Genomic DNA, 20,842 nt, shown 5'->3' with positions numbered 1-20,842 from the left:
TACCCTTCCCACATAGGGCGAACAGCAAAACACACAAGATGATGGACGGAATGTTGCACATTGGCAAAACATTCACCCCCAGTCACAGATCTGGGTTTAATCCATCGTTATTTTGCTCACAACGCCACCCCAGTTCAGACATGGCCATATGCAAATCAGTCTTGACCCTGTGCCTCATGGGAACAGTCCAGCCCGAACTGCCAAGCCATGTCTTCCCTGGACCGGAATCAAGCATCCTAGGACCGGTTTCGGGGTTTCACCCCTCTTCAGCCATGATAGCTTGACTCCAGTGGCATAGTGAGCACGGGACCCACGTCTGGGCATACCCTAGCCCACATAGGGCGAACAGCAAAACACACAAGATGATGGACGGAATGTTGCACATTGGCAAAACATTCACCCCCAGTCATAGATCTGGGTTTAATCCATCGTTATTTTGCTCACAACGCCACCCCAGTTCAGACATGGCCATATGCAAATCAGTCTTGACCCTGTGCCTCATGGAAACAGTCCAGCCCGAACTGCCAAGCCATGTCTTCCCTGGACCGGGATCAAGCATCCTAGGACCGGTTTCGGGGTTTCACCCCTCTTCAGCCATGATAGCTTGACTCCAGTGGGGTAGTGAGCACGGTACCCACGTCTGGGCATACCCTTCCCACATAGGGCGAACAGCAAAACACACAAGATGATGGACGGAATGTTGCACATTGGCAAAACATTCACCCCCAGTCACAGATCTGGGTTTAATCCATCGTTATTTTGCACACAACGCCACCCCAGTTCAGACATGGCCATATGCAAATCAGTCTTGACCCTGTGCCTCATGGGAACAGTCCAGCCCGAACTGCCAAGCTATGTCTTCCCTGGACCGGAATCAAGCATCCTAGGACCGGTTTCGGGGTTTCACCCCTCTTCAGCCATGATAGCTTGACTCCAGTGGCATAGTGAGCACGGGACCCACGTCTGGGCATACCCTAGCCCACATAGGGCGAACAGCAAAACACACAAGATGATGGACGGAATGTTGCACATTGGCAAAACATTCACCCCCAGTCACAGATCTGGGTTTAATCCATCGTTATTTTGCTCACAACGCCACTCCAGTTCAGACATGGCCATATGCTCACGTTTAAAGTTGAGATATTTTCTTGAATGTTGATATGTGACACACATTTGTTTGCGTGCTTGTATGGATAATGTTCTACGAAAAAACATTGCTTACATTTACACATCTTCATAGCGATTTTATCAGAGCCTTGACCATTCTGTATGACAGTTAAAGTTCAGTGCGCAAAATGTTGTATGTTATTGTTATCTTGCCAACCGCTTTGTCACGACAGCCTGACTGGGACTTCAGCATGGCAACATGGGTGAAGTTTATTATATAAGTAACATCCCTCCTTTGTTGAGTTAGAGAAGCATTTTGCAAACACTGTCAAGGTCGCACAATGCTGGATTTCTAGTCCAACTGAATCCTGTTTACCTCCTGAGAAGGATGGTGCCCAGCTCTACACCAAGACTCGCTCCCAGATGAAACATACACATGGGTAATTGGGGCATTAGATCACCCTACAGGGATTCGAGCAGCTTCACCCACCCTAGGCACACTAGGATAGGGAGTGCTAGGTAGGAGCATAACTATAGTTGAACTTATATGTAAGTATATATTCCTATGTAATAGCACGATGGTTGAATTGTTCATTTTCTTTACCATTCTGGTGATGAGGATTACTTGTTTTATTTCCTTCTATTGATTATTTCTCTGCACGTATTTTAAACAAGAATCTTATTGCTTCAATAAATATTGAATTGCCAATTCAAGTATTTCTTGTGTATCTTTTTGGGCATGCATGAGTTATCAAAATGAAGGGTTCTAGATCTGTTCCCACAATTTCCTTGGGGAATCAGGGTTGTCATTTTCTGAGGTTGCACATACCACCTGCTACCTTGCTAGCTTTGGGGTACAGCTGGTGTACTGTGAGCTAGCCAGGACTTAGGCCAACACTTCCTGATGGTGTGTGTAGACTCAGTTTTGCACAGTTTTGACATTTAAATTGTACAAAAAATGCACAGTTTTACTGAGAACATATGAACCTTTTGACAGTAGGTGAGGGTCTAGTTCGAGGTGAATATTTTGGAGATTTGCAGCTTGAAGTGCAGATGTTCCATGAATAAGATGGCATTCTCCGTGAACGTTGAGCATTCGGTGGATTCCTTGTAGATGATTGCGAGTCCTCCACCTGGCTTGAGTGCACGGTCCTGTTGTGAAATCTTCTAGCCTGCAGGAATTCCAATGCCATTTCTAATTTTGATTTAATCAACTCGCTTCCTCCTGGCTTCTTGATTCAATGCCTCCATAGACTGCATGGAAAGGGAGGCGGTCTAGCCATTATCTACAGGGACAAGTTCTCTTGTAGAATAGCCCGAGGCCCTATCTTGGATGCGGAAAGTGGTCACTTTCACATACAGCTCTCTCCGAACTTCTCCTTAGCTGGATTATTGGTTTATCGCCCCCCCGGGCCGATTAAAAAATTTGCCAGCTCTATTTTGGACTATGTCCCCGTCTTAGCGGCGTCCTCTCCCTGTTTCATGCTTTTGGGGGATTTTAACATCCATTTCGATTTACAGGAAGACAATAGTATAAATGACTTTCGATCGGAACTTAGAACAGCTAATATGAATTTACATAATTTGGAACCTACCCATGTGAAGGGCCACCTGTTGGACTGTGTGTTCTCAAATATGGGGCACCTTCAAACAGGCCCCCCTCTTCCCTTACCCTGGTCTGACCATTTCCTTGTGGTAGGGGAGCTCAATGTCAGCCTGGACTCTTCTTGTTCCCGGCCGCAGAAGTCCCCCCCGATCTATAAGAGAATTTGGTCCCAACTCCCTACTGACAGCCTCTTGCGTTCCCTCGCTGAGTTCAGTCCCCCTCCTGGCCACGGGCCTTTGGAGGCCGATATCGCTTTCCATGACTGGCTTTGCCATGCGCTGGATGCGGTTCTGCCTGTAAAAAAGTGTGCCAATAAAACTAACAGTCATAAATCATCTTGGTACACTCCGGAGCTGGGGACGATGAGAAAGAACTGCAAGAGGCTTGAACGGGAATGGCGGAAGGACTGGGCCGCTAATAGTAAACTTAACTATCGGGAAGCTATGAGAGCTTATAAAGCCGCACGGATCTCCACCAAGGCCGCCTACTTTGAGGAGCGAATAAATAAGGCAGGTAATTCTTCAAAGGAAGCCTATAAAATTCTTAAAGAGCTTATTACGGCTCCCATCGCCCCAGCCTCTCTGGCGGAGAATCCCAATAGATGCAATGAGCTGGCCCAGTTTTTTGATACTAAAATACAAAATATCCTAGCTAGTCTTCCCCCGAGTTCAGGTAATATGAGCACAGCAGCCCCGAAGGGGGTTCTAGGCATGAAGGGTTTTAATTCTATCTCCCCCATTACAAGGGAAGCTTTCTGTGAGGAGCTGTTGGCCCTGAAGAGTGGCTCCCCGCTGGATCCTATGCCTATCCGGATCCTCAAACAATGTGTCGATCTGATTGTTGGTCCTGCAATGGACCTTCTGAATGCCTCCTTCACCCATGGAATTGTTCCACCAAGCTGGAAGCAGGCCATTGTGAAGGCCCTATTAAAAAAGCCTGGCCTTGACCCCATTGATTTGGCAAACTATCGCCCTATATCACTCTTGCCGGGCCTGAATAAGATCGCGGAGAAGTTTGTTAATCGCCAGCTCTCCGGCTTCCTGGAAGACAACAATTTATTAGGCCGGTCGCAGACTGGTTTCCGCCCAGGCCATGGAACAGACACGGCCTTGCTAGCGATGGTGGAGGAAGGCAGATGTATCTTAGATTCAGGAGGTTCTGCAGCACTGGTACTCCTGGATCTAAGTGCAGCTTTTGATACGGTGGACTATAAGATTCTGATCCACCGTTTAGGAAATATTGGAGTAGGGGGACGGGCACTACAGTGGCTTCAGTCATACTTGAGTGGTCGTTCTTATCAGGTTGCCGATGGCGATTTTAGATCTTCGCCTATTCCCCTCCAGTGTGGAGTCCCGCAGGGCTCTTCGTTGAGCCCTACGCTTTTTAACGTCTATATGGCCCCGCTGGAGGAGGTGGTGGCACCCTTTGGAGTGACCATGGCAACCTATGCAGACGACACTCAATTGATTGTTTCCCTGTCTCTTTCAGAAAGCCAGGGGGAGAAGTTCGCTGCCTGCCTCACCAACATCGTGGCTTGGATGGCGGAATCCCGGCTTAAACTGAACGGGTCAAAAACTGAGCTAATGATTCTTGGCAATTTGTGCTCGTCACTGCCCAAGTGTATGTGGCCTGCCAGCATGGGAGTCCTCCCGGCCCCCAAGGACACCATAAAAAGTCTTGGGGTTTGGCTTGAACCTGAGTTATCTTTCATTACTCAAGCCAAGCGAGTGGCGGGGACGTGTTACGGGCTGCTTCGTTCAGTCCGGAAGATCCTGCCGCTCCTTCCTGACAACTCCAGGAGACTTCTTATCCATGGTTTGGTGCTTTCGAGGCTGGATTACAGCAATGCCCTCTTTCTAGCAGCACCTGAATTCACTCTGAATGTTCTTCAAAGAGCTCAGAACGCAGCTGCGCGGATGCTTACTGGTACAGCCAAGACCTCCTCAGCTCGGCCTGCTTTGGAGGCCTTGCACTGGTTACCAATAAGATCCCGCATCAAATTCAAATCCCTCTGCATGGTGTTTAAGGCTCTACAAGGATCTGGGCCCCCCATTCTTAGAGATTTGATCCGCCCCTATCAACCCTCCCGTGCCCTTCGCTCTGAAGCTGGGAACCTTGTAGCAATACCCAGAGCAAAAAAGGTGAAAACAGGTGGACGTCGTTTTTCTATTAATGCGGGCCATCTCTGGAATTCCTTACCAGTGGCTCTGCGTAACGAATCCAACCTGACAAAATTCCGCAAAACACTTAAGACCCTTCTTTTCCCTTTGTAGGTTCCTTCTGATGTTCTGGGACAGTGGCTTAGTGTATTACTTAGCGCTGGGACGCTCAAGGGCAGCCATGCGCTTTAGAAATCCGTTTTCATTTCATTTCATTCATTTCAGGTGCTGATATAGAGTTGAACCAGGTTTCAGTGAGGAAGAGTATGTCTGGTGCATCACTGCTTAGCAGGTCCCAGATTTCAGTTGCATGTTTGCTGAGTGATTGTGTGTTGAGTAGCATGCTCTCGAGTGAGTGATGTTGTGCAAGTTTGCTTTGGTGTTGGGCATGGGTGTTGATGGCGTTGCTGATGTCTGTATATCTGAGTAGCTGCAGAAAACCAGCAGGGGAAAGCTACTACCATGGTGCAGCGCAGCAGCAAAGGCATCACGGGTCCAGTGATCTAAGGAACTCTGCAGAGTATCGCTGGTGGCACTAAGTACAGTCCTGGCGCTGGGCGCAGTCCAGACGCGGATGGGCGCAGACGGGCTTGTCTTTGGCATACCTTTGACACGCCCGCACAGCATCTGACATTAAGTAGGTCCTGAGCGGGGGGGGGGGGGAGAGAGATGGAGTATAGTGGGTGGTGGTGGGCTCGGCTACCATGATGCAGGACAGAAGAGGCAGGAAGGAGAGAATACAGCAAAAACAAGGGGAAGGAGTGGGGAGGCGGAAAAAGCACAGGAGGGGGTTTAAGTTCTGCGGGGAGTGCTAAAGGGAGGTGAAGGCCTGACACAGGTGAGAAGGCCCAAGTGAGTGTAAGGTGCAAAAGTAGAAAAGAGCAGCGAAGGTACAAAGAGGGCACAAATGAACACAGAAGAGTGTAAAGAAGACATAAAGCAGCAGAAAGTAGCACAGAGGAGTACAAAAGGAGCACAAACAGCACACAAGAACACAAAACAGTACAGAGGAGCACAGAAAACACAAAAGAGCACAAGGGTTGAGAACAGAGAGCAGAGGGGGAGCCTCAGGGCAAAATAGGTAGATCCATAAGGCCCTAGACTGGTTATAGGACCAGTCCAGGTAAGTGTGAAGCTTGGCCTAAGCGCCTGCTCAAAGGGGTTGTGCAGCGGCCACCATTAAGTAGGTCCAGGGAGCGGAGATTAGTGCAGGGACAGTGGGACAGAAAGAAGAGGTAGGAAGGAGAAGGTGACAGGAGCACAAGCAAGGGACGGAGGTGGGGAAAAGTGCTAAAGGGGGGTTGAGGATTGGGGTGAATACCACAGCGAGGCAGAGGCCTGACTCTGGGTGAGAAGTTCCAAGTGCATGAAAAGCAAGAGAGCAAAAAAAGAGCACAGAAAGCGCAAAAAGACCACAAAGATAGCACAGCAGAATACAAAAAAGTAACAAGCAGAAAATAGCACAGAGGAGCTCCAAAGAGCACAAAATAGCACAAGGGAGAGTAGGAAAGTGGGAATCTGTTGCAGGAACCCCCCCAAACTCTTTGCTAGATTTCTGATGCACTTTGACTGGATGTGCCCTGGGTCCCTGCCAATCAGGTTCCTAGGGCATGTGTTCTTTCCCAAAACTGTACCTTGGTACCCCCAATTGGCACAACTCTGGCCACATGTAGTTCCCTTGTAAAAGGAACTATGGGTACCAAGGGCACTGTGACCAGGGAAGGCCTCTAAGGGCTTCAGCACATCTTGTGCCACCCTTAGAAGTCCTTTACTTTATATCTCTCTCTCTCTCTCTCTCTCTCTCTCTCTCTCTCTCTCTCTCTCTCTCTCTCGCAGGCTTCGTGCTTTCATGCAGAGAAAAGTGAAGAGTCAACCTGGCACACAAAGCTGTGTGCCATACCTGTGACCCACTAGCCCTCTAGCTGGGTTACACTATACACAACTGTAGTGAGGCTACAGTTGCATGAGCACTGTACCCCTACAGTGTCTAAGTCCATTCTTAGACATTGCCAATGCAGTAAAGCCATTAAAGACTATATGGTCTAGGAGTTTGCCATTGCAAACTCAACAGCACCATAATGGATTTACTGAATTCTGGGAAGTTTGGTATTAAACCACTCAGCATAATAAACCCACACTGATGCCAGTGAAGGATTTATTATACAATACACTCAGAGGGCATCTTGGAGATGCCCCTGAAAAACGCTTCAGGTGGGTTCTGTGACTGAACACCAGCCTGCTACCACAATACATGTTTCTGGACTCCTGGGGTGGAAGCCTTCGCTCCCTGGGCTAGAAGCTCAACCCGTCAGACTGTTTACTAACCTGCAAATGGATAACCTCCTTTTTCTCCATAGGATTGCATTGACTGTTTTCCTCTTGATAACTTTTAGTGTTGTATGGAAACATAAGAAACTGTGTTTTGATGAAAACTGTTTTACTTACCTATTATCTAGGGAAATGTCCCAGTGTAATATCCAGGCATATCACGCTAAGTAGAAAATGTAATCCAAAAGGAATTTCAACTGTACTTAAATATTTTACAAACCTGTAAACAAAAGTCATTCTCCTCCAGCTTGCTTGTTTATCAATCTGTCTTGAAAAGTACAATTCTATTTACCTGTACTAAGTCCTGCTTGGTTCTAGAAGTAAAATACAACTACAGAAATATTTTTGATACAAACAATTGGTCTGAGTTCAGTCTTTGAGTGTGTGACATCATTTCTTGTGTGCACAGTAAATGCTTAACACTACTCTCTGATAAAGCCTTACTGCTTGCCCACACTACCACATAAAGAGAGTAAGGTATTATCTACTTTTACCTCTGTAAGCCCCTGGGTATGCACTGGACTCTTTGCCCACTATACCTTACTTTGGTATAGTACAGAGCCAGCTTCCTACAGGGAGCACAAGGTCTGAGAACAGAGAGCTGAAGCAGTGAGGCAGGAGCTTTGAGGCTAATTAGCTGGATTTAAAAGGCCTAGACTGGTCGGAGGACTGGACCAGGAACAGTGTGGGGCTGGGTCTAGTCAGATTTAAGTACGTGAGACGCTACACTGATGGGGTTTAGACATTAGTATTAGAGGGGACCTTTGCCCTGATGAATGCCGCAAACCTATTTGGGCCTTAAATGCGAGAAGAAACATGCTGGCACGCTACCAGGGAGCTGCACTATATTGCTTCCCCAAGTTCTTTGTTGTTGTTGTTTTTTTTTTAACTTGTTTTTATTAGCATTAATGAAAGGCCATTGTGCAGCATTCAGTATTACAACTGGCGAACGTCACACAGTGATACAATAGAGGCAGAATCCGGAGTCTGTGACCACTACATCGAATCTATCATTGCCATCACAACAGTTTTATCCAGCTAGTTTCAAGGGCATTGCGCATGTTAGTAGACTAGAATGTTGGCAGAGAACAGTGCCTTACAGATAGGTCTCTTATGCGGGCATTGCAAAGCCACTATAGCCCTGTGACAGTGATCAATTCGCCAAGGCGCTGGGCTGTGTGTTACTCTTCAAGGCTAAATCTCCAGGAGTCAGTTCAGATCTGCATATAGGCGCTGCCAGTGAAACTGAAAACAGTATATCAATAATAAAAACCAATATAGGGAGAAGAGGGGGAGGGGTAGAGAAGGGGGTGGAAGGTATGGCGGGGGAGTGGGGAAGGTGCGAGGCTGCACTGGAGTCAACTCGCAGGAATGAGAGCAAAGCTGCTTGGTGTCTCTAGTAGCATGCAGGATGGAGCCAAATGCAGCGACCGTCGCCAGGGCGCCAGGTGGTACTGGGTCTAGGCCGTGGCAAGTGTCTAGGAATGCAGCGCAGGTTGGTCAGCTAGTGGGGTTCCAGAGGTGGTCTGGATCTGTGGGACAAACGGCATCGTCAAAGAGGCGTAGGGCCCGCAATCTCGGTGGCTGCAGTCTAGCATGCTCCAGTCGGCCACCAGTGGTTTCCACAGTTTCGTATATTTGGCGTCTCGGAGCTGTAGGCGCGCTGTGAGCAGTTCCATTGCCACTGAGTGCCACAGGCGGGTGAACCACATGTTTATCGAAGGCGTTTCTGCATTTTTCCAATAGAGAGCGATGGTCTGTTTAGCAGCACCAAGCATGTGGAGAGTGACATGCCGAACACGGCAAGTCATGGCTCGTAGGTTCACCGACCTGAGGCCCAGAACAATCGTGAGTGGGGTTTCAGGTAGTGGGTAGCCTAGCACCTGTTTAATATGGCTGAGAACTTCTTTCCAGTAAGTGGTCAAGAGTGGGCACGAACACCAAATGTGTATGAAATCTCCCAGGGCGGTAGCACAGCGCCAACAGAGGGGCGATGAATTGGGGAACATTTTATGTAACCTGTAAGTGGTATAGTACCATTGAGTCATCACCTTGTAGGCGGATTCCTGTTGGGGGATGCTATGGAAGGTCTTCGGGATGTCGCGCCAGAGGCGTTCCCACTGAGAGGGTGCAATGTCGGCATCAGGAAATGATTGCCACCGCTGTTGATAAGGGTGAGGGTTGGAGCGTTTCGAGTACTGGAGAACTTTATATCTGCGAGATATTAATCCCCTAGAGTTATCGAATGTATGAGCTAGCCGTTTGAACGAGGTGAAAGGTCGTGTAGCCGCTTGCGATAGGGAGGACGCCTGTATCCAGTGACGAGTTCTATGTATTGTAATCTTGCCCTCTCTGAAAGCTGGAAGTCCTGTTTGCATTGGTCAAATGTTCTGATAGTGTCCCCTACAAAGAGATCCAGAATCGTTCTACAACCCCCTTCCGTCCATTCTGAGAAGTAAGATGGGTGGAGAGCGGGTGGGAAGTGGGGGTTTCGGGCGATTGGGGTATGTGGAGACGGAAAGGAGGTGAGGCCTCTGCGGGTGGCCAGTTCGTCCCAAATCTCAAGCACAGTCCTGGTAGGGACCGCCATGTAGGCACTGCAAGAGCGTGCCTCACGAGAGAGTCGCACATGATCCCAGATAGGGCGTCAGGTCACCGCCCTGTCCATATGAAACCATACTTTCTCGCTTTCCCAGGCCATCTACTCCGATCTTTGTTGTTTTTTAATCGTGATAGGGTGTGCTCAATGAAATTCACATGGCATGCACCTCTACACATTTTTATTCTTCGGTATTCATAGCTTTCCAATGATGCCTAGCAATAACTAAAGAGATCTGGCATAGTCACCTACTCCTCTACTAAAAGAGCTTCAGAGAGAACCAACTGTGCACAAAATACCAATTTCCACTGTAAAGGAGGGGATGGATGATGAACCAGTCCATCTCTGTAAGTGAGTGTCTTTGTTCTTCGTTAGAGGGAAACTACTTTCTGCATTTACCATTTTGTGGGACTCCTGGCAGTACGATTACAAGAGTGTGTCAAGTACTTGCCTGACTGCAGTAACACACAAGACACCACTGAGACCACTCCTTGCATCACAGCTGTTAATCCATACCACTGCTTGGTTAACACAATAAGCAGGACTGAACAAGGCAGGAAAGAGTGGGCTAACACAGTCGGAGCAGTTCGCTCAAACCACAGAGGGAAAGAGGGGCAACAAGGCGCATCCTAGACCACATTTGTCATAAAGTCCTGATTTTAATGCAGAAAAAATCCAGTTGCTTGCTCAGCTGACTACCCACTGCTTCCTTCTGGAAGCCACATTGCTCTATTACCTCTGCATTGCAGCATTGTGATTGGTCAGGGGAGCCTGGCTGTGCTTTCTGATCCTGGAGTCCGACGGAGGAGAGCTTGAGCAGAGACAGGGGGCCCGGCGGCAAGGTAAGTGTTGATTTTTTAATTTATTTTTTTACATTGCACCCCTGAAACACCCCCCCCCCCCTTTCCCCTCGCCTCCTGTGAGTCATGCCAGACGATACTGCTCCTACTGGGAAAATAATTGCACAAAAAGTGTCTTCCACTAATTGTGTCCCGTCATTTACATTAAGACTATATCTATGAGATGGATTCATTGGTAATGCATCTATATTATTCACATGATACATTTTAGGGAAAATACAGCTAATTAACAAACACCTTCCTAATCAGCAGGCAATTGGAAAAATCATGTTGCCCACATATAACTTATACTTCAGGGATAGCTGGTTCTTCCCCAGTCAATATCTGGACAGGCCCTCCAAGAACTTCAAATGTCTGTTTACAGCTGCTTATCCCCATGTAGCTAGTTCTGATGTGGTTTCTTCTCTTATAAAAGCATAGTTTCCCTTTTTGTCATCTGTCTAATTTTAGTCTGGGATATACCATTTTCTTTCTGTACTCCTCTTCCTTCCACACATTTCTCAAAACAGCTCCCTGTTTGTTGCCTTATGAATCATGTGAGCTCTCCTTTCCTCTCAGGCTTGGATACATTTATTTTCTAGTGGTTTTATTGAGCATGTCAAGTTTCGTTCAAGCACCTTAAAAGTGTCTTTGTAGGGGACCTAAAGAAAAAACAAGATTTCTCCATCTCCCCAGCCTGCGGGTGAGAATTTGTTCTTTTGCGAAGAGGGACTTCAGAAATTACAAAGTCATAGTTGGAAAAATAATATTTAAAATGATTCAGTCTGTAAAATAAACTAATTAATATACTACACGTAACTGCGTATGAGAGTGGAATATGATGGGATGGCACATTCTCAGTAGCTGAAGCCAATAAGTGTGCACAACATAGTAATCCTTATCATAGAAAGCGTATGTTTTCTTGAACTAATCTAGAATAAACATTTGAGGTGAAATCCCCATCTGAAGAATCTAAGTGAAGCCTTAAACCTTTTCTCGTCTGCTGTTTGTGCAGGTGCAGGTGTACATCTAAGTACTCTATCTCAGGAGTGATACCCATACCAACTAAAAGGACTATGAATACCAGCATAATAACTACTAAGGTAACAGCAATCACTGCTCTACATCTAGCCTTGGTATGGGAAAACGTATTTGTAAACAGTCAGATCTTCAGTAGAATATAGCAGTAGGCAAGCGTAATATTCTGTGTCGGGTTCTACTAGTGCAAAACAAGCAAAACTTGCAGTTGTTATTCTGTGGTTATTTCCATTCAGCTTATATGCAGCAGTCTCTGTGAGGCATCCCTAGCCCTACTCCATCTTCTTCTAAAAATGTGAACCCTTCTCTCCCTCCGGGGAGGCCATGCGACTGCGCCCCCCTCAGTTTTAGTGTGGGTGCCGGACCCAACGGGTGGCCCCTTTCTGCGCGCTCCTCGGCCCTCCTTGCGATTGACTCGGGGGCCATCCGCTCCTCACAGGGGATGTGCTCCTTACAGTGGTGCCCGTTCACATCTCATGCAAGGGTGGCGTCGTATTCTGCTCCCTGCTCCAGGCTCGTGCCCCTTAGCTTGTGGAGTTCCCTATGGACTGAGGGATACGTTCCCCCAAATCAGGAAGTCGAGAACTCTTGTTAGGCCTACCCCCGACTATAATTATGGCTGACAAACCTATTCCTAGGGCCGCCATGCGCGTACTGTCCTTGAATGTAAATGGTCTTTTGGATCGTTTCAAACGCATGGCAGTCCTCAAATATGCACAGCGTTTGGGGATCGACGTGCTTCTCCTTCAGGAGACCCACCTCCTCGGAAATAATTGTCCCTTTCTAGCCCGCTACGGATATGATAGGGTGTGGCACGCAGGCTTTGTGAGGGGCTCCCGGGGGGTGGCTCTCCTGATCAGACGGTCCTTTCCCATTTGTATTGGCCCAGGTGCACTTAGACCCCCAGGGTATGGCTGTTTCAGTTTGTGGCACTCTCGAGGGACGACCACTCACCTTGCTGTCCCTATACGCGGCACCATCCTTGTTGCAGGCTACCCTTTCCTACACCGCAGAGTTGTTGCCAGCGCTTCCGGCGGGCTCGCTCGTTCTAGGGGGGGACTTCAATGCAGTCTACATGCCCCGTATGGACTCGACGAGCCCGATCTCCCTCGCCAGAGCCGCCCGCGCGAAGCAGTTGTCGAGTTGGGGTGCGACGTCTGGAGTGTTTGGCACCCACATACTCGTCAGCATACGCACACCTCGGCGGCGCACCATTCACACGCCCGGATTGACTTAATTTTTGTCCTGTCTACGGAGTGTGCGGGTGTTTAGGACGCCCGCATTCTTCCAAGGGGCCTTTCGGACCACTCACCTCTGCTTATCGCTCTCTGCCCGCCTCCTTCTCTGCCCGCCCGATGTGGCGCCTGAATGCCTGGTTCCTTCAGGACAAAGATTTTCAGAAAACAGTGGGAGACGAGATTACCAATTATTATCTTCATAATGTTGGCTCCGTCTCTTCCTCGGCCATCCTTTGGGAGGCCGGCAAGGCAACTATTAGGGTGGCTGCCAGGGGGCATGTACAACAGCAACGTCGGGCACAGCTCCTGCGACTCACGGCCTGCGAAGCACAAGCCTTGGAACTTGAACGGGACCCGGTGGCGTTGAGTGACGCCACGCGGGCGCGGCGGCTGGCCTTTCTGAGGGAAGAGATACGTATGCAATCTATGGAGGCGGCTAAGACTCTTTGGCCCTCCTCGGTGGCCCGGGTGTACAGATGGGGGGACAAGAACGGTACACTCCTCCATCGGCTGGCTCAAACCGGATTATTCCTGCCATTGTGGACTCCACTGGCGTGACTCACACAGTCTCCGTGGCTGTGGCACAGACCTTTGCAGATTATTATTCCCAACTATACCGGGCTCGGGCGCCTGGGATCTCTCTCGCGGAGATGATTGGGACGAGCAGGGCTAATCTTGGGCGACTGGGGCGGGAGGCTGGTGAGACTTTAGATCTGCCCATCGCGCTGCAGGAAATTGATGAAGCAATCAGTCACTTGGCATCCGGGAAGACCCCGGGGCCGGACGGCTTCCCACAGGAATATTAGGCCCACTACCGTGAATCCCTTGCCCCGAGGCTTCTAGATTACTATGCCAAAGTGGTGGAGAAGGGATCGTTCCCGCTGGAAACAGACACGGCCACGATAGTAGTCCTTCCCAAGACACAACCCCCATCACAGTCTTGCTCAGATTACCGGCCGATATCTCTCATTAATACCGAACTTCAGATATACTCTACCATCCTGGCGCAACGGCTTCGTCTGCATCTTGTCTCACTGGTCCACCCGGACCAGTGTGGATTTATGCCGGCTCGAGGGACTAGGCGCTGCTTACGGCGCCTACATCTGGCCTTGGCCCACCGGGAGCGTTTATCTCCATATCTGGCCCTTCTACTGGTCGACTTTGAAAAGGCCTTCGACTCGGTGGGGTGGGTCTACCTCGGAGAGGTCTTGGAGCGCATGGGTTTCGGCCCCCAGTTTCGTGCCATGGTCCGGGTCCTGTACGCGGCTCCGCGAGCCCGAGTGTTGGTGAACGGAGCTCTCTCTCACACGTTTTCCATAGGGCGGGGAACGCAGCAGGGCTGCCCGCTCTCACCCCTCCTCATCGCCCTGGCGATGGAGCCTCTGGCGGTTCTGATTCGGTCGGACCCTGTTCACCGGGGGTGGGATTGGCCTGGTATGGTCTCTGATAAGATTGCCCTATACGCGGACGACGTCCTTCTCTATCTCTCGGACCCGGCGGTTTCGGGCCCTCGGGTTCGCCAGATTCTTCGCCGTTTCGGTCAGGCGTCCGGTCTCCACCTAAACCCCCATAAATCTGTCCTGGTCCCGTTGCACCCGTCTAGGGAATGTTTCGATTGGCAGTCTGATATTCCCCTCTGGAGACTCGCCTTTAAATATTTGGGGATCTGGATCACCCTTCTTCCGTAGCTCTGCTGGGCCCTCAACGTGGCTCCCAAGACCAGATCGGACATGGTGAAGTGGCAATCGCTCCCACTGAACCCACTGGGGAGGATCGCACTCTATAAGATGATGATTCTCCCTAAGTTCCTGTACATGCTACAGAACACGCCTTGCTCCTTCTCCCGCTCCTGGTTCCGGGAGATGGACAAGATTGCGACCAAGTTTCTCTGGGGTGGCGGTAGGCCCCGTCTGGCCCTGGAACGTTGTCGGATTCCCTCGTATGACGGAAGCTTGAGCATGTCCAACCTTTATCTGTACTATCTTGCAAATCGGATTCTGGTGGTTCATGATTGGTTCTCGGGTGGGTGGGACGATCCGGCCTATAGGTTAGAGGTACAAATTGTGGGGTTCTCTTCTATTCAAAACATGCTCTACGGGGCGGTGATCCCTCTGTCGCTCTCGGATGTTACGCGGGCCCCCTTTTTGGCATGGCGTGCCGCTCTACGGCACGCCATGCCACGCCGCTGGTCAAGGACACTGACCCTAGTTACACCACTTTGGCATGGTACTTGGCTGCGGGAGGTGGCGGGATTAGAGGGGTTTCGAGCATGGGACCTTCTTGGGATCTCTCGTTTGGGTGACTTGTGGCGGGGGAGCCGCATGTGTTCCTTTCAGGAGCTTCAGGGTCGATTTGCGTTGCACCCTTCGCAATTCTATAAATACCGCCATGCGGTCCAGACTCACGTCCCTCTGGATTCACGGATTCCCGACCACAGCCCGCCAGAGGCTCAGGTGATGCTGGGGTATCTTGGGAAGGGAGGAATTTCCCGTATTTATCGTTCCCTGGTTAATAACACCCCGATGAACTGGGATGGACTGAGGCAGCGCTGGGATACGTGGGTGGGTCCATTGGACGAAGCTGACTAGAGGGACGCCCTTATGGCCCCCAGGATGATTACCACATCGGCTAGACTGCGGCTCATCCAGCTTTATTACCTGCACGCTGCCTACCTGACCCCGGCGCGCCTCTATCATGCAGGCCTTTCCCCGGATGCTTCATGCGCCCGCTGTGGGGTAGACCCCGCGGACTTCTTCCATATGGTCTGGAATTGTCCGCACTTGGGGGGCTACTGGGGTGAGATTGAACTTGAATTAACAGAGGTCCTGGGGTGGGAGGTCCCCCATGACCCCAAAATGGCTTTGCTGGGGATAACAAATGGTTTGGATGGCTCCCGCAATGAAAAATATTTCCTAACTACTGCTCTGGTAGTGGCTAAAAGGGATATCGCATCCGCCTGGAAACAGACTGATCCACCCAAATGTGCTAAATGGAGAAGGGGCGTGGACTGGTGTGCCGCACAAGAACAGACGTTGTATGCTGCACGGGGTTGTCCCAAAAAGTTCCGCCGGGTGTGGGGGAAATGGTTAGGGGGCTTATTCTAGGGAGGGGGGTAAGGGTAGGGGGAGCGGGAGGCCAAGGGAGGGGATGGGGGGTATTGCTATTGACTGTCATTGATTCCATGATTTGTCACTTTGATGCCACTTCAATCGGATTGTTGTATGTGTTCTTTGAGTTTGTTTTTCACAAGAAAATAAAAATTTGAGTATCAAAAAAAAAAAAATGTGAACCCTACTCTTCTACTGCGGCCTTGGCCCCAGGGAACTTTTCTTAATTCTTTTAGTTTTTATATTTTTTAAGCTATGATAGCTATGTGCATTTATCTTTTATCACAGTCTTATTCAGTAGTTCAGTTCAAGCACAGTTCTTTGTTCAAAGGATCAGTTATTGTTGGATTGAATTAATCAGACATCAAATGTCGAGCCTAATTATAAATTTGTTTCAAATGTTTGTATTACATTCTGTGATAATGTGGCATTTCATGGAGATTCAATTGTTTCTGCTCTAAGCTCATTCGGTTCATAAGCTGTCGGACTAGGCGCACTGTATAATAAGTCCATTCAGATGCTGAATATCTTGCTCAGTTATATCTCCTTGGTGTCTGATGATCTTCCGTTTCAATTATACCACTATATTGTTTCTTTGACATTTTGTTTTGTGGTATATGTTCAAATGACACTACATTTTAATTGTCTCCTACTACTTGCCAAGTCCTCTTTGCTTTTAAGTCTCTCACTTCTTACACTTGTCGCTTGTTCCTTCATCAGGGTCATTTGTTGCAACAATGGTGATTCCGCAGCGTCCTCTCTTTCAGATCTTCATCTACAGAAGATACTTCCACACCATTTTGTGAAATTTCATAAACCTGAATAGTTAAGGTATTTTGATGGATATCACCCCTCTCTGATCCTTCAGGGCGTACTGACACAGGAGGTCGCAAACGTGGCGTAAATGCCACTATCTTATCAAGCAGACATCTCACCTTCTGGGTGTGTAAGGTGTGAATCGAATTGGGTATCCCACCACATTTAATGGTGCTGTTGGTAATAAGGATCACCTGATAAGGCCGCTTCCAACTTGGCTCCCAACAGGATTTTCAAACGTGCTTTTTAATTAGGACCTAATTGCCAGGGCTAAGATCATGGCACTGCTCCTGGGATGGCAGTGGCAGCTCCAACCTGGTGGGAAATGGAGTGTACCATATCATCAAACCCCTTGCAGTAGTCGAGAACCTTCTTCTTGTAATCTCTTAATTTTGTCCAAGTATCAGTTACTGACAACGGCATTGAAAAGGTGGTGTCCTCATCAGATCCATTTGCATATTCTCCATTAAATGTGCATGCTACAATTGCACAATACCAAGCAACTTCATTGGCATATCTGTTTACAACAGTCACAAAATCACTTCCGCTTCTGTAGGCTACGCATTTAACAACTGAAATATTTAGTGGCAATTGTAATACTTCCAACCATCTCATCACATATTCTCCATTCCGGATAGGTGATTCGGACAAAGTCATAAGTCCTCTTTGGACCACACCAAAGCCATATTGTCTATCAGTAAATATTGTCACCCATAATTGCGCTGGATTATAACTTGCTCTGGTAAGGGTGACTAATCAATCAAGCTGTATTTGTAGAGCCGGACTTCTCACCCATGAGGATATTCAGGTGCTGGGCTGTGGGTTTCAGTCGAAGAGCCAAGTCTTGAGCTTTTTCTTGAACTCTGTCAGCGAGGGTGATGTTCAGTGGTGTAGGAAGAGGACATTTTCAATTCTACCACTTGAACAGAGGTAACACCTCGAAGGTAGGATGCTTCTTCCACTTTCTGATTTGTACAAACAGCATAAGCTTCTCTCAAATTCCCCTCATTATCTCTTAGACATGAGCTATCAACAAAGTAATCATAGTCTGGCTCATCCAGGGGTTCATTCTTATTATCATGTTTTGGCTTGGTGCGTAAATCTGTGACATCGAGACAGTCATGCTCAGCATCAATTTCATTTTCAGGCAATGGTAAAAATGTAGCTGGGTTAAGAGTGTGGCATCTTTTCAGTGTGATATTTTCTGCAGCAAGGATCAGTTGTTCATATTTTGTAAGTCTGCTGTTTGTCATGTGTTGGGTCTTAGTTCAAGTGTGCAACATTTCCACAAAGTGAGGGACCCTCACTCTAAGAGGATGCCCTATGACTATACTCTCACTTCTCTCAATACTGACACCAACTGCTGCACCCGCTTTAAGGCAGCCAAGCAGACCTGCGGCAATAGGTTCAAGGGTAGTTGGAAATTATGCCACAGGTCTTCAAGACTCTCCATGCAACTGAATAGGCACTCGGAGAGTGTAGTCCTCCCCCTCACTGCAAAAGAAAGTGAATGTTTTACTGTAATCAGGCATTCCTGGTGCTGGGGCACGACAGAGACTTTCTCTCAGCTATAGGTATGCTTTTAGGCAATCGTTGTCCCATGGAAGTGGATCATGCACAATTTTCTGCATCACCGTCAGTAAAGGCTTGTAGACTAGGGAAAAGTTGGGTATCCACTATCTATAGTATCCCATCACCCCATAAAAAATTCTGACTTCTCTCTGTATTTTAGGTGGATTTATGGTAAAAATTGCAACAATTCTCTCTTGTCACCTTCCTTGTTGGTTTCTTAGTGAGATGCCCTGAAAATAGAACCTCTTTTTAGCAGAATTGCATTTTACTCTCGGACACTTTATGTCCATTCTCGTTTGCAGGCTTCTTGTGTATTTGACGCCACAAATAGGTCATCCATGTATTGCACAAGAAATGAGCAGCAGGGCATTTGTAAAGTCTGAAGATTCTTTTTCAGGATCTGATTAAAGATCGAAGGGCTTCATGCATATCCTTGTGGGACTCTGCACCATGTCAAAACTCTACTTTGGAACCACAAAGAGTATTTAAACTGGCTGTCCTCATGCAATGGAACAGAAAAAAAGGTCTGGCAGAGGTCCACTTCAGTGAACCACTCTGCATAGCAGGAAATCTGAACCAGTATTGTTGCTGGATTCGTTACCACAGGACAACACGGGATGATTATCCCATGACTGTCACGCTACGCCACGCTGTTGTGTTAATAATCGCTGCTGCTCGCTGCAATTATTGTCGAGTTGTAACTTTATTAAAAAATTGTGTATTTGCTGTGTTGTTTTTATAAATCTCTCCTGCCGTACCCCAATTGTCCGCATTGCCTGCACATAAAAAATTGGTATTAGCACTACTCACCATTTGGGTGTTGTCCGTACTACCAAGCTCCCGACCACCATCTTGGGTGTGGGGCTAAGACGCCCCTAAGACGCTTCCGGGGCTGCGCTCTAGTCGGAACGAGTGCTTCTTGCCACACGCTACTTAGAAGCCATTATGGTCGCGCGCAGCGCACACGCGCAGCGTCGCGCCGGAGGAGCGCCAGAGGAAAGCCCGTCTGTGCCCGTCCGGGCCAAAGGGCCACCCCCCTGGTTGTCCATGGGTCTACTCACCTGCTACCCTCAGATCTCTCTGCACAGGCAAAACCGTTTTAGATGGGACAACTTTCGCCAGTCTTCGGTCTGAAGACCTGCTACAGGGAGAGGACATATCTAACCACACTAGGACACAAGGCTTGACAATCGCTACGCTGAACACACGTTCTTTACATAAGCACCATCTTGAGGTATTTACATTGTTGGGTGAGGGCGAGATAGACATTCTTGCACTCTCAGAAACATGGTTGGGTACCTCATCAACACCTGACATTTTAGCAGCCTTACCCCCTAACTTTGATGCTCTGTGGTATAACCGCCCTAAGGACAGCAGAGGGGGAGGGGTGGCAATTATGTTCAAGAAGAGCCTTAAGGTGACTCAGATGATAGCGGAAAGCTGCGATTGCGCATAAGTACTAGGGATAAAAATATCACTAAAATCCTCATGCATCCTGCTGCTGCTAGTTTATCGCCCACCTCAGAGCTCACCAGAATTTAATGTTTGAACTGCTGACGGATTTGGCCTCTAGATATAAGTCCCTTATAGTGGCAGGTGATTTTAATTATCACTGGGACAAGGTCCCCAGGGGGCTCACTGAGTCAGAGTTCGAAACTAATCTCTCTGCTCTCCATTTAAATCAACTTGTAAGGGACCCACACTCTTGACCTCGTTTGGTCTTCTCTGCCACTGATGAAAATTCTCGAAGTCAGCCTGTGCATCTGGTCAGACCATTCTCTGATCAAGTGCTGGGTTCCGGGAGACCCCTTGTCAGCTGCCCCTCTACAAATGAGGAGGAAAGTTCGCTCCTGGAAGAAGATTGAGGCTGACTCCTTAATTTCGACTCTGCTCTCCTACCCCCCCTCCTAAGACGAAGCAGGCGAATCTGGACTCATATACCATGACCCTAACCACCTGGATTCGATCTGCTCTAGATAAGCTTGTTCCGGAGCGACTGGAGCTGACTCGGAAAAAAGGAAAGGGAGCTCTCTGGTTTGATGCATCGCTTAAAGAAAAGAAGCAAGCTCTCCGCAAGGCTGAGCGTAGGTGGAGACTTAATTATGGGCTAGCAGAGTCACTAACTTTTAAGTCACTTCTTGCCAGCTATAAATTGGCTATCCTGGCGAGGAAATCCGACTTCTATGAAAATAGAATCGGGGAGGCCACAAACAAACAAAGAGAGACCTTTGTGATTCTAAGGGAACTCACGCAATTAAGCGATAAAAGTCTCACGGTGGACCAACCCGACTGTGATACCTTTCAAGGCTTCTTCCTTCAGAAGGTACAGGATATCCTGACGGACATTGCCACGCTTCCAGACAGTTTGTCTCTGCAATCCTGCTTAGACATTCAGCAGCCAGCTGGGACTTTGAATAGTTTCCCAGATATTGA

The sequence above is a fragment of the Triturus cristatus genome, chromosome 1_1 (genome assembly GCF_964204655.1).
Source record: "Triturus cristatus chromosome 1_1, aTriCri1.1, whole genome shotgun sequence".
NCBI classification, from domain to species: Eukaryota; Metazoa; Chordata; class Amphibia; order Caudata; family Salamandridae; genus Triturus; species Triturus cristatus.
Note: the sequence above shows the minus strand (reverse complement) of the source record.